A 15479-nucleotide genomic window follows, 5' to 3' on the forward strand; every position below is an offset into this window, starting at 1 on the left:
GTGAGTCTTTCAGAACATTGTGTCAACATTTTTCACATTTTGTCCCTATTTTATCCAACAAACCAGTGTAGAACTTGTCAGCAGAAAATATCAACAAGAAAACGTTTTTGGCTGACAAGATCTATAACTATTTTTCTCTCATATAACGTCTTTGAAGCTGAGCTGCTCGGTGTGCAGCGGTCAGCACTCTCACCTCACACGAGTTCTAAGCTCCTCGTACAAGTTTCATTGGCTAACGGGTGTCTCTAAACTGCCCCTAGGTCCACACGTGTGGGTGAGTGTGTGACCCTGCAACAGACTGGCGACCTGTTCAGGGAGAACCCCGCCTTCGCCCAACAGCAGCTAGGATAGGCTCCGGCAACACCACGACCCTGGAAGGGGTTCAGCAAGTTCTGAAGATCTCTGAAAACATGTTCATTTGACCTAATTCCATGAGTTTTGGGAAGACAGCTTCTTGTTTGAATCAGCAAAAGCGGAGCCCAACTGCTGTAATGTTCCGCACACGTAAACTTTTAAAGGATAACAAAGTCAGCAGCGGTACTTTAAAGAGAAACTGCTTTTGTGTTCATTCTGTGACTGTGAAGCTCTTTTAAAGATGGACATCGGCTCAGAGATGTAATGTGGAGTGAAGCCGGTCTTTATTTGCTGCTGTGGCTCCTCAGCTGCATCAGACCGAACATCTCATGCTCTAAGAAAAAGCTCATCCTTGACATGAGCCCATCATCCTCAGGAGAAGGAAAGTACTCAACTTTCTGTCTGATTTTAGCAGATTTTTAGCATGCAAGTGTGCTTGGAGAACACAATTCATGCAGTGAAGGATTTAAACTGCTTTACAGAAGACAAAAAATACTTACAGAAAAATCATAGAGATGGAAAAAAGAGACAAAAAGACAAATAAAACCCTATGATTAACAATTTAAACAGCATTTTAAAAAAAATCTTTCACAAAAATATTTAAAAGGGGGAAAGTTGCACATATCTTTTTTAAAAAGAAAAAAAGATAAATACAAAGAAAAATCAAAGAATAGTTTCTAAAAGTGTTTCTGAAACTGATATAGCCCAAAAGGATTCTGTCGTCACATCAGCAGAATTCACGTTTGAACACTTGATGGCAGCAAACTCTGCACAGAGCTGTTCCTGCTGCTGTGCAGAGACGGAGGAGCGAAAAGCCAACAAGAGGCCGAGGACCATCATCCTTCCTGCCCTCTGTGGGATGAGCCCCACCCCAATCCAAACTCCCACGTCATCCTCTCCTCCACCGTCGCATCATTTGCAGAGCGCTCTGAAAAAAATCCCAGCTCCCTTTGAACGTGCACACTTACATCTGAAGAGCTTCTTGTCCTTTCAATGATCCATTTTCACCTCCGTCTTAACATGTGATCCGCTCTGGAGCAGCTGATCCACTCAGGAAAGTAGTTTCAGGTGGACGACTGCTCAGGATAATTAAACGCCACCGCCGTTCAGTTCTTTGTTCAATAAATGACAACATTCTGAGATGATCTGAGCCCAAATCCTCAATAATCAACCTGGAAGAAGAGATTTATTTGGGTTGAATGTTTATTTCACAATAAGCAGCTGGAATGATAAAATAATTCTTTTAATAATGAGCTTTTCTTAACCTGCTTTATCCCTTTTGGGCTGCCAAGGCCTAACCTGGTTACCGGTTACCAGTCTGTCACACAGTCCGACCTCAGTACAACGTAAAGTAATCAATCAACCTATGAAGCATGTTTTTGGACTGTGGGAGGAAGCCGGACCTGGAGAAAACCCGCCCCTGCACGGGGAGAACATGCAAACTCCACTCAGACAAGACCCAGCTGGGATTCGAACCGTCGCCTTCTCACTGTGAGGCAAAACCAGCGTGTGGCCCTCGCTCTCAATAATGTCCTCTAAAAATGAAAGCGTGACAGTCCAGAGCAGAGGTGAGGTGGAAATGTGTGAGGGCCAACCAATTACAGCAAAGACATCTAAACGTTTGAACCAAAATCCCTTCAATTCGTCAGGTTTTACACCGTTTATCCACAGTTAGCATGTCGTAGATAGCACGTCTCCTCTGGTAGTGCCATGATGAATGGGAAAATGTAATTTGGCTAACCACAATGAAGTAACAGTTTTTATAAAGTGCTGGGGGGGTGGGGAGGGGCATATAGTTCACTCAAAGCTGTTTGTTTCCTTTTCTGCACTGCAAGGATTTGGGTAACAAAAGCGTCCGGCTGCAGATGCTGCACATGCGTCGGGGACTCAGTCCTGCGATCGCACACGGACGTGTTTACACAGCCATCAATCCAACCCAAACCTGGGAAGTCGTCTGGAGCAGAACCGGGCCTTGGTTCCTGCTAGGACCTTAACACGGGCTGCGGTGCCAACACGATGACAGAGGAATGTCACACAACAAACCGGAAACACGCAGGAGCGTTGACATTTATTTTTAGTCTACAAAGGAAACTGTAAAGCCTTTTAGTGGAACGACAACACAACATGCTTAGGTCAGAGAAGTGTACACAAACGTCCTGACCTTTTCTAGCAGCATCATAAACTTTGAAGCAGATCCATAAAACTTGATGACTGCGTCTTAGCACGGAGTCTCAGAGGAGCGCTAAACTCTGAGATGTTCTCACAATGGAAACCTGAAAACAGAAACAACTCAAACGCTGCCTTTGCCCCATCATTTCTGAGTTTTTCTTTATTCAAAGTCTTCCTGCTCTGCTCCATTCTGATCATCCACTGTCAGACCAACAGATCCATGAACGTCTTTGTTTTCCCGGTCTGAGCTGGAATCTGGATCAGAACTGGACGGATGGATGGCTACGATATTGCTGCCATTTGTGTTGCATCAGTGACGTCAGGTTGAGGTTGTGAGGGGCTGTACGCTAGTGGGAGAGCATGTGAACAGAAAGCTTTCAGTTGTGGGTGATGGGAAGGGGGGTGGGAGTGCGCCGCACGAACGGTCTGGGACATCCTATGACTTCCTTCTTTCTTTGCCAAAAAAAGCAAAAAGAAAACCAGCAGAAAACACAAAACCGACGCAGAACTGACACATGAATGAAGTGAGTCTGTGAGAATCTCACATTACTGTTAAAAACTCAGAAGGATTTTGAGGTTCATGTCTGGATTTGTTTTATTGGTATGTTTTCGGTTTGCTGCACGACTTTTTATACCGCTGCAAAAGTCCAAACTCCCACTCAATCATCTTTTGATCTATTTTCAAAGCCTTCCCAATGGTCTTTTAGTTATGGTGATGCCGTTTTTAGCTCAAATTTAAATACCCGTGTCGTTTTCTAGGACATAGTTTCTGCAGAGCGGCAGGAGAAATCCATCAGCCCACAACTGAACATTTTTACAGGGCCCCTAGTTTTTATGATGCTGTTTTACATACAATTCTGCATAATGATGGTATTATTCACTATAATTATGCTAAATAACATGGCATGTACAGTATGGGAAGAACTGAGCTCCCTGAATGCAATAGACTTTATTTTGTTTCATATATTCTCAGCAAAACTCATTCTTAAATAAGAAATAAACTTTTTCATGTAAGATTTTTTTAAAAACCTCAGCTAAAACGGCATATATGGTTTATCATCATTTGTTTATGGTCATTCTGTTCAGATTTTTTTATAAAAATAATTTTGACGGAGGGGATGTGAATTATTATTGAATAAGAACAGCGTGATAAATGTTGGAATGGATTGATCATTTGATCATTGAACTAATGTAATAGTGAAATGTAAAAATCCATTTTTCTTGGGCTAACGTGGTGAGAAAAGTGACCAGTGTCACAAACCACCTGTCTGCTTCCAGCGGAAGTTCAATCCAATTGGACTGAACCATTTTTAAATAAAAATGGGGTGTGAAAGGGGGCGTTGATGTTCCCAAAACAAACTAAAATACTTACCATGACAATCACAACTATTTGTAATGATGTATTGGTTATTGACTCACTGAAATGATTTTTTTCTGTCATTTCATCACCTCTGTGGACCCCCTCTCAGTCCGGGTCGTTAGAATCACCTTTACCGCACCCTTTTAGGCTGGGTTGTGGGCGGGACTAACTCCGCCTCTTCCTGTCCCCAAATCTGAGAGTTGTCTGTTTACACGCTCTCCTGCTGGCTTACAGCCCCTGGCAGGGAGCTAAGGACCCGCCCAGCGTGTTTTCTAAGTCACAAAGACAGTTTTTTAAAACAGCAATTTTTGCATCTGCCCCTAAGTCACAACAATTTGAATAAAAACACTCACAAAGGTAATTTCCAGCTGAATTTTCCTCATAAATGTCCTCCATCCTCAGAGTGGATCTTTTGATTGTGTTTGGGTGTGGAAGGAATCCAAATGTGAATGTCATTTCCATCTGAACCCAAAATACTCGCTTCAGTCTTTTAAAGGTTTTAATGTCACTTGAATCTGTCTGTCTGTCTCATGAACTTTCATTAGGTGCTTTTTTGCATAAAAAGCCTCCAGAAAAATGACAAATCTGGAAGGCTGATTGTTCCAACATGTCATGGAAAAATTGAATCAGCAGATACGTCTAGTGGTAGAAATTTCAACACCTAAAGTGAGCTTGTCAACAGCCTGTGACCTGTGGATCATCTGCTTTCACATCCTTCTTTTTGTTGTGTGGATTCCCCTCGTGTGAAGCGCAGTGACTTTTTGTCTCAGAACTTTGGCATTGGAGCTGCAGCTTTTCCTCCCTCCGCCGAGGTCATTTCTCAAGCGACTGTGGTTTAGCAGAACCAGAAAGGAGGAAAGCGGAAGCTCTGTCTGAGGAATCCCTCTTTTCAGGGAGCCCAGCAGTCTTCATCCAGAAACGACCTGGAACTTGGCTGACACACGGACTGACTGGGTCAAACTCACCTTTGAACCTGTCCACATTCACATCACTGCTGAACAGAGCTCACATCTGCCCCAGCAGGTTAGCACACTGCAGTGATCTACCAGAAACCCACAACTCCCGGAACGTTTTGGCCTCAAAGGCATCTTGAGGGGTTTGCTTGATGCACTGGTGAACCGTCCAGACGGGGTCTAAACCTTTGATGCTAAACAAACTGTTTGGGTCCGTCTCCCACTGAACCCGGCGAGACCCACAAAGTTCCACTTTATTGTTTGGAAAAACCATCTTTCTTTTTGTTTTGTGACCATTAAAGCATCCATTTAAACATTGTCAACATGACAAATTATATTAAAGCAAAAACAGCAATAAACTTTAAACAAATAGACAAATTCATCGTTTCTTTAAATTGTTTGCATTTTTCTTTAAAGCCTAAGGGCCACAAGGACGCAGAACCCTGGTCCAAAAAGTACCCGCCTTAGCCCGGCCCTGAACGGAACCAAACAGTTCTGGTAAATGGACAGATGGAGGTTCAGATACTGGTTGGCGTCCAAAAAGGACGATGGTCAAACTAAAACCCAAAGCGTTTAATTCTTCTCAAAATGTGAGATCTCTGCAGTTCTCTGTTACTTTGAATATTGATAACAGGTTTCAGTGTTGGGAGCAGTTCCAGAGTAACCTGTCTTCCTGTGATGCAGCAGTCTGATAGTAGTCACTAACACAACACAAAATGCCTTCTTCCTTTAGCCCCTCCCACGTGTAAGGAACTCGCCGCTCCACAGTCAGAATCAGACGCCAACGTCTCCATGGATAGATGATGATGAGCGCCAGTGTCGTGGCAGAATTTTAAATGTCTCTGCTGTCAATCAAAGTCTTGTTCACATCCGTCGCCGTGTTTTTGAACGACTTATCGCGTGAGGTCGGTTTGTGTTTATTCGCATTATTAGGATTGAATAGAAAATGTCAAATAGCAAAATTGTGTTTTGTCAACATTTCTAGAATTTGGATAAAGTTTGGCGGACATGTATGATTGAAAGTGTCATCTTGGCCTTTGTCTGTTGAAGGCTGAACTGCCAAAGTCATCATTGAACCAAACCGCCTCCTCCTAAATCTGAGCTGTTCTGCGGTACGCGTCATTTCAGAATGGAGGAACTCAAAAGTAATCCAGACGTCTTGGAACTCATTGCAGTTCTGTGGCAGGAACACTGCAAGGCAAAGAACTGCTTTATCTTAACAGTAATAGAGGTATCTATGATGTATTACAGTCTGGAAGTAAGAGTTGTGTGGAACACGTCTCAATCTCAAAGTTAAGGAGGGTCAAAGTCTTTGGTAAATGCTTTGGCGTTCTCCTTCAGCGACCTCTGCTCAGTTTGAGCTGCAGGACTTGATGATGGTCCATTACTCTTCTTTAACCTGCGTCTTGGTGCTGGATGCTCCTTGGGTTTGTTTGACCAGAAATCCAGGGAGGAAAACTGAAAGCTGATGATAAAAGTGCATCTCTATCCATCACGGTTCAGATGAGCCGCGGCGAAGAGGAAAACAATGGAGCAGAACCGGGTCGTTCTTCATTCCTCAGCCACGTTGATGGAAACTATTAGCTGTGTGTAAGCGGAGGGAGAATCAACGTTCTGTGTCCCAGCTGTCTGTGCAATACGTTTATGTTGTGAACAAGAGTTTACACAGTGCAATGGTTTAAGATTTAAACTAGAATGATAAAAAAAAAGAAGAAAAATCAATTTTCAATGAAAAAGGTAAATGTTGCCGCATTTAGAGACCCACACACGATGAAAAACGGTGTTTTAAACATGTTGTTGTAGCATTTTTCTGATGATGGGGGACAGATAAAAAAATTTAATCTTAAAAATCCATTTCTGATCATTTCTTCATTTAAATCGTGAATCTGTAGCAAACAAAAACAGGTTGCTCAACACTTCCAGTATTCCTAGGATCTGCTGAAGCCAGTCTCCTGTCACCTTTAGGAGTCACAAAACTGGGAGCCCCCCCTCGGGAGCCCCCCCTCCCAGATGGGATCTCTGAATCTTTATGAGGATTCGCAGATTTCGGTGCAAAAAGATGTTGCCGACTGAAAGCGGTGCTGAGGCTGCATCCGTTTCTGCAGCAGAAGCTTCTCTACAGCGGGTCAAAGCTGATGCCCGGTCCGCTCTGCCACGAGTCCTCAGCACTTTATTGGTTTCATTGCTTTAGTTCAAGCCAAAATTCTAAAGAAGACAAACACAATTCGGAACAATTAACCCTTGTGCTATAATGTGGGGTCCAGATGACCCCACACACAACGTTAACGTGCCTCTAAAGGCTGGAATTCAACTTTTGAGAAGTTTCAGAAACCGTATCAGCCTGCAGCGCTCGTTTAGTTTAAACCCAAAGCAGCAGCTTGTATTTGCATATATAGTCCTAACTTTTCTAAGAGGGACCCTGTAGTTGGTTGATTAACTAAAAGTTAGCATGAAAACAAACGTCGTAGTTGAGAGTCATTCCTTCCATTTCCCTTGGATGTGATTGTAGTGACACTATTTTTGTGTTTTTGTGTGTGTTTGTCTTCCTCTTTTGTCACTCTGAATCTGTTTGAGTCTTGGAATGATTCAGCAGGATTGGAATGGATTTGATTGAGTCTTTGCCTTAAAACATCTAGTTTTTTTTTGTTCTTTCTGTGCTTCTTTCTGAGAGGACTTTGATCATAAACTGGTTAATCCATGATGAAGCTTTTTTAATCGTACAATCTCATTATCATCAGTCATTGTTTGTTCTTCAGCTGCTGGTTTTGTTTGACTGTTGTCAGAAAAACCCCTCCCAATGGATCTAGACTTTCCTCAACTTTTTTCTTAAAAAACCCGGAACGTCTTTTACTCTCTCGTCTTATACTTGTTACTCTCATGTTGGCCACCAGCTTGCCAGTTTTTGTTTTTTTTTGTGTGTGGCTAATGTACTTTTACCCAAAGAGTAAAGACTAATTGGTCATGAAATCAGGTTTGTCACTTTCAGACATAGAAAAAAACACACCTTTTCGAATCAAGAGATCCCATTGAACATCCAATAAAAACACACAGTATTTAAATTCCCACTCCGATCATCTTTACATCTATTTTCAAAGTGCTGTCACCTCTGAGTTGAGGGTGGGACTTGCAGAGCAACCCCGTCCCTCTTCCCCTCCCTGTTGCTGAGAGCTCGCTGTTTATGCTGTCTTCCTCTAGCTTACAGCCCTTCACCCCCCCAACCTTAACATTAGCAAAGCAGCAGAAAAGGCGATCAATATCAGATTAATCCAGCCGTCCAGTTCTGATCCAGACTCCAGCTCAGACCAGGAAAACAAAGACGTTCACGGATCTATTTGTCTGACAGTGGATGATCAGAATGGAGCAGGGAGGTTGTGGCCCCGCCCAATGTGTTTTCTACGTCACAAATATGATGTTTTTCCAACTGCATTTTTTTATCCGCTCATAATCCACAATAATTTGATCAAAGAAACACACAGAAATGCAGTTTTAGTCTTAATCTTTCTTTACATATCTCCTCCATCATTGGAATAATGACACAAAAACATGTTAAAAACACCAAAAACACAATTTAAGTTGGAGAGGGTCTTTACATTTCTGTTGGCCTAATGGGGTCAAAAAAGAAAAAAATAGAGACCCAGAAGCACACGAACATCTGCTAAAAGACAAAAGAAATTCAACTTAGCGACTAAAATACTGACTTGTGCTTGTAGACAAGAGAGAGGAGACAGAAAGGGCGTTTACAGAGAGGAACGTCCGTGAACGAGCCGAGCGGTCCGCCTGAAGACACGGCTCAGCACGGCCTGGTTTGGCGCTCCTTCTTAATGTACAAAAACAAACCTTTTCTTGATGTTTCTGACAAGCAGCTACTGAATTCCACTGTTACTGAAGGAGGAGTGAGTTCAAATCTATCAGGGGATTGGCGACTAGTTCAGTCAAATGTTTTGTCTCACAACACAAATGTAAAGTGAATGTGATTGAAATAATGACATCAGCAGATGTGCTGTCATGGGTCTCATCAGAAAGAACGCGTCTTTTTTAATTCATGAAATGTTTTCATCTGGTTTTAGAATAGTTTCTGAAATAAAAGACACTGATTTTTATTTGTTTGCATCAGTACAGGATGAGTGATAAGCCCAATGGCAGAAGTGGTTTGAAGACTGCATCTGCCCACAGCTGGGAGTTATTGTGGAGTTAAAGTCCAGCCTGACATCAATAAAATAAAAACGATGTGACTTCCCCCATGAAACGGGTCTGAGGGCTCTAACTGAGAATCAGTTCAGTGAAAAGGTGGAGCCTCTGTGACCGTTAAACAAAGAAAAAAAACACCTTTGCATATTAATGAGTGCAGTGCAGATTCTTGTAAGTTTCCCCCGAGGTTTGAGGGGGCTAAGGAGCAGGGGGTGGACGGGGGCAGGAAGGATGCCCGCCCTCTTTTCACCACCTTGACCAGCCCCTTTGTTCCCTGATGATGTATGAGACAGCGTCTCCCTTGGAGTACGACAGAGAAGCAGCAACACTTTCCTGTAATGGAGACTGATGGGACAGCTCCCACTCTCTCCACTTTGTGGGCTACTAAGATTGACTTAACGCGGCACTGCAGGCTCCGACGGGGCCCTTGGCCGCTTTGGCGGGGCCCCTCGTACGGGACACTTAATGTGACAGCGCCTCATGTCTGTCGACGGTGCTGGGTTCGGCCACAGATGACACATGGGAGGATGGGAGGGGGGACAGATGGACGGGCACCTGCACAGGTCTTTGGCTGGCTGATCCCGGAGCAAAGGCAGACCATTGGCCCTCTGGTTCCTGCTGGACATTCCTGGGATTACTGAGCAAAGCATTCAATGTGACTGGAAGCCCTCAGATGGGTTGAGTGGATTCATCTGTCACATCAGGACAGCACGGCTCTGTATGAGAGCAGGAAAAGTGGTTGAGATCTGCCACAGTAATTAATGAGATAGAAGGTCAACAAAGGCTGTGAGCTTCAGGAAACATACCCATGCAAATGTTCCACATCAGCTGCAGTCAGGAGCTGCTCCCAGCAGACAGCAGCGGCGTCCACAACAAGCTCAGCAACTATCAATATGTATTTCACTGTTTATGTCACAATTCAGCTTATTCAGAACTGCTGCTGTGCAAAATTGATGAATACCAGGTTTGGACTCTCTGTTCTCTTTTTTTACACCTGAAAGCAAATTCACCTTTTTCTTGTTATCACTTTATTAGAGTTCAGATCAAGAAAAGGTGAAGGGAGAATCTCTATTTAATCTGCAGAATAAGATGTTATCTCAGTCTATTGTCTTCAAGTGTGGACAGGGCTGATGGATCACTTTGATACTTTTTTACAATTTTCTTTTTTAGTTTTTTATTTTAGTAATGTATATTGACACTAAACCTGATCCCTCTATTAAAAATAGCAACATGCAGACAGACTGTACAGTCAGTAGCATTAATAGCTAACCAAATAAATTAATACTTGAGCTTAACGTCAAACAAGGGCGGAGGCAAAAACATTGAAGCGCTGTTCAAAAAAACTGCAAACTGTTGACATGAGTGCTGCACAGTAAATCTGCAAAGGAAGATGGGCGGAGCCTCAAACTGACGATTGGTTGAACAGAAGATGTGCGACATAATTATCAAAGACTTAACAAACGAATGAAAAACCACAACAACACAACATGAGGGTGCAGATCTTTTCACCACGCGTTTCCAGTGTTCTCTCAAAGGAGCTGCACTTTTCTGACTTTGATTTATTTCAGAAACACTTTTTTTTAAAGATTATGTCCCCTAGCAGCATCATTTCTGCAATATTTCCCTTACCTGTATGTGAGAACTGCAACAAGTGACCCCTCCACCCCTGGCGTTCCAAACAGGAAGTAACCGCTGGCTCCAAAAACCCCAAATCCCACAGACTTCCAGCTGTTAGTCATTCTATTGACCAAAAGACCATTCTGGCCTCATTTTTCACAAAAGTCCAGAGAAATCTTGACTCAGACCGACTCGGACCAATCACTGCTTGATGACGTCGTCTGACTCCAACATGGCGGCTTCCATTTCGCATCTAAAAAGCGACTGAATTGACTTCATTTCCCTAAAGCCAGAAGTGAATCATTTTCTAAAGGTTGTGTTGCGCAGCCACTCCATATGAAATGTTTTGTCTTTCGGGATCCATGCATGATCGACGTCATTCACATGCGTTTCTTGCGTTGGTCGATGTGCGCAGATGTCCGTCAAGGGTTGTGCCTGACTGCTCTTTACATGAATTGGATCTTAAGCTGTTCAAAACTTCTGCTCGGTTGAGAATTACGCAGTTTACAGGTATTTTATGTAGTTTATACACAATTATTACACAAATCTCACGCAATTGTGTGTGATTTCTGTGAGATGCTTTCCACGACCGTTTGGCGTTTGACTGTTCACACATGAACCGGCGATGTTTAACTTTTACATCACGTACATGGCGCACATAACATGTTAAAACTATGAAATTCATGAACAAATCACTGATGAATTGCATATAAACAACACCACAATTATAGTAACAATATCAATAATAATAATTTACCAGTTCTTTGCGTGGTTTATTCATACTTCTGTAGTTTTAACGTGGTTCATTACCGATACATCTGTGGAAATTCCGTGTAAAGAACCACAACTTTTCTTTCTTTTATGTTCAAGTATGATCAGTGTTCATCCATGCAATATTTGCTGATTGACACGGCTTTATTTTTGATGTCATTCTCACTCACTCCAGTTCTTCTATACAGTCACTGAATGCCTCTCATCAGCATTGCCTGGATGCACATTTGAACCAAAACACAGTTGTACTAACTAAACTTTTTAAGAATCGCTGTCTGAACTGCATCCATGAGGCATGAAAACGTGAAATGCAAAGCACTGCCTGACCCGATCTGCTCTCTCACTGTTTTACTGAATAAAACAAACAAAAACGTTTGGACCTCGTGGTCTCAGCATCTTTGCAGGCAGACTGCTTCTAGAAACAGAACTGAAATGGACTAAAGTTCTCCAGCAACTCCACCGAGCTGCTGCTGAACAAGCTGCTTAGATTGTGGATTTTTACGGGATTCGTGTTTGTTTGTGCATTTTTTAATGATATTTTAATGAAAGTAATGTCAAACACCTCTTGAGATTTTTTTTTAAAGTTGTTTCAGTCGCTGCAGCAGAACATGAATACTTCCTGAAGTCGTCACGGTTCTGATTCCTTTAGGTCTGCCTGCAGCATTCAGGTCTGAGAGAAGAGGGCTGAGGTGGAGCTGCATGAGTTAGAGAGCTCTGCCAAGCATAACGAGTGAAAGAAATCAATTCAAAAGTCAACTCAGACCTACTGCAATTTAGCAGAAGCAATCACATGATAGAGATGTACGTACGAGCTCAAAAAACATCCAAACCATTGTGTTCATGGAGGTTGAGAGGGCTGCTCAGGAGGAGACGAGTGCAGCAGACAAAAGCAGAAAAGAGGGACAGACCACCGCAAGAACAAAACAGGGAAGTGACGGAGAGATTTTAACGAGTCATGGAGGCTCAGTGTCTTATCTCAAGAGGCTGTTCAAGTGATTTTGTGTACCTCTGTGAGTGTGTGAGTGTTTGTGTGTGCATGGGGGGTGTACCTTTTACCACAGAAATTATGACTCAGACAGGAAACAGATACTATGATCTTTCAGAGACAGAAGTTCAATTATTGAATTACAGAAAAACACGATGTTCCCAGAGAATACAAATCTAAAGGCCTATAATTGATCATTGTATTTGATCACTGAAATTGCAAAGGAACCAGGGGAGCCTTAAAATACATACATCATGAAAAATCATCTTTTTGAGATTTTAAGGGTATTATAATGTTCATTTCTTATGAAAAACAACCCCAAAGTGGTATTTTGATCCATTCACACATTTCTGAGTATTCCTCTACAAACCTGCTCTCTGGGCACCAGCCCCTCCCAATCCACGAATACGAGTGGGTTCTCACATTGTGACATCATAAAGTGAGGGACTGCTCCTACCAGGAAGAGTCTGCGCTGCAAGCTCCGCCCCCAGGTTAATACACACGCCCACTTTCTTAAACGGCTAAACGGTTTCTATTAATATCCACAATATGAATGTCCATCTTTGAAAAAGTTTGGATATTGTTTGTTTGTTTGTTTTTCATGGGTGAAAAACAGACACACGTTCCTGAGGCCGGCTCTAGGATGACATCATGGAATGGGCGGCACCCACAAGGAGTGAAAGGCGGAGCCTCAGAGATCAAGTTGTCTTAACTTTGGGTAGGAAAATGAGCTGCGAAAATGACTCGTAGTTCACGATAAATGGTTCTTTAGTGTCGCAAATGTCATACATATTATCATATGGATATAGTTTACTCTGAAAGGCTGAAGAAAAGCAGGAAGGCTCTTTAAAAGGCCTAGAAAAACATCAGTATGTTCATGGTAAAAAGAACAGATGTCTCTGCCCAGAGATGCTCTGAGGGGTTCAGGTCAGAGGTCATTGCTGGCTGAACCAAATGAGCCACTCCCACTTCCTGAAGTCCAGCGGGACAATTCTGGTACCATGTGGTACAGCATTATCACCCACGAACAGAAAGTTGGGGGTGGATGACGGCTCTATTATGTCTCCGAGGTAGGAACCTGGACCTTCTACAATAATCTAATTGCCTTCTCCGACCATCGCCTCTTTGCAACCCAACGCTCATCAGTGAACAGGGAGGTAGACCGTTGCTGCATCGTCCAGGTGACGTGGTCTTCAACTGCAAACGTTCACGGCAGTGTCGTGGTGTCAGTGGAGTCACGTGTATTCCAGTCAAAGCGGTGGAGTTGGTTCTGAACGGTTTGTCTGGAAACCGTAGTACGGCTCACATCTGGTAAACGGACCTGCAACTGTACAGAAGGTACCTTAGGTACTGGTCATGGTTGCGGTCTGGTGCTCCACTCCTGGGTCTGTCACAAACTCTGTCAGTAGTTCAGAGTCTTGATGCAGGTCTGCTGATGACACTCTGAGACGAGTTCACCTGCAACACCTGACCGTCCAACCTAAAGGCGCCTTGGCCGTGTGGTGCTGCTCATCCGTTAAGACGCGTCGTGTGTTCATGGCTGTTTGAATGATGACCTTGGAAGGACTTTCTGACTAAATCAGCTTTTCAGACCCACAGAACGTTGGCATTGATGCCACATTTTCTCTTGACCCCAACAAATAAGACAAACTGAACGCATTGAGGAATAAAATATGCGGATTGTTTTTGCTGAACGCATCATGAAATCTAACAGGATAAAAACAGAGGTCTGAGGCCGTGAGGAGGTCACTGGTCTTCAGAGGGGCAAAAGAAATGTGATGCGTGAAGTTATGCATCACTGTTTGTGTTCATGGAAAAAACGTTTTGAATGAATGTCATACGATCAACTGTTCCTCCTGATGAACCGACTTCTGTCCACTTTCTTCTTCTGAGACAAGCTGCTTGATGTTGTCCGTCTGCCACGGCTGCAACATTCCTGTGAACACAGGAGTCGGCTTCTGTCTCGGTGGTAATGAGGCCACCGAGGATAAGAGCTCAAAGACTCATTATATGAAAAAAGAAAAAGTTATAACACATCGGATGGAAAAGAACAATCTGTATATTGACTCACACACAAAGGCGGCTCGGCCATACATGAGGAGCTGTTACCATTGTCTCATTGTCCCGTTATGCTAATTCCAGAGGCCAGGAATGTGTGCATGAATACAGCTGTGTGTGTGCTCATGAATATGGCTGCATGAGGTCAAACCCTCATCCCTCATTCACAGAGTGATGTCCACCTGTCCCTCCATCAACTTTATGAACGCACGCTTATTTAAACATGAACATGTGTGTGTCCTCCAGCTGTGCATGCATCTCTGCGAGTGTGCACGCCGTCAGCGGGCCGTCTGTCCTTTCCGGGTCCGTTGGCCGTCTCTGAACGCTGCATGATGAAGCTGGCTTGACTTCTCTGCAATGCCAATCATGCACATTTTAAACAGAGGAGAATAATGTCGGCTTTATGTCTGAGGGCCAGCTTCAGATGCAAATAGGATCTCAGACAAATAGAGGTCTGAGACAACTTTGTCCTCTCTGAACACACAACTCAACAATGTTGTTTCATGCACACAAACTCGCAGTGGTGAGACGGACATCGCAGACCAAAACTGACTGTTTCTCAAATGAGATAAGCTCCTTATTAGTGTTCGTTTGTTTGCCTTTGGAGACCCAAAACTCCAAGATACACGTGGATACATTCGTTTGAGGTCTGCAGCGTACAGCTGTGAATTCCATGCAGCTGTGTCAGGGTCTGAAAATATGATGAACGCCCTCTTCTTCTTAACTGCATCCATCCCAGCCTCTCCTTTATCCAGCTACATCTTCATGTTCTCCTTGATCTTCCTCTTCTAGACCTTTTTCCTGGCATCTCCACCCTCAGCCTCCTTTAACCAACCGATGTGTTTTTTATTCTCCTATTTACTGTTATAATGTTAACACGGGGATATATGGTAGTAACGCACCGTTTTGGTGTCCTCCTCACACCGAATACAGCGCCCTGATTATTTCTCAAGAGGATTCTGTTTGCTTTGTGTCCCCCGTTACCATCACACAGGTAACACAATGCAACGAGCAGCCCATCAAC

The 15479-nt window shown here is 43.3% G+C and overlaps 1 protein-coding gene across 1 annotated transcript in view; it reads left to right on the forward strand.

The window, feature by feature from the left end:
• The window catches only part of LOC144987874 (uncharacterized), a 230354-nt gene that overhangs the window by 188193 nt on the left and 26682 nt on the right, over positions 1-15479 (forward strand). The window lies entirely within an intron of this gene.

This window comes from Oryzias latipes, chromosome 19 (assembly GCF_053564925.1).
Source record: "Oryzias latipes strain Hd-rR chromosome 19, Olatipes_Hd-rR_3.1".
NCBI lineage: Eukaryota > Metazoa > Chordata > Actinopteri > Beloniformes > Adrianichthyidae > Oryzias > Oryzias latipes.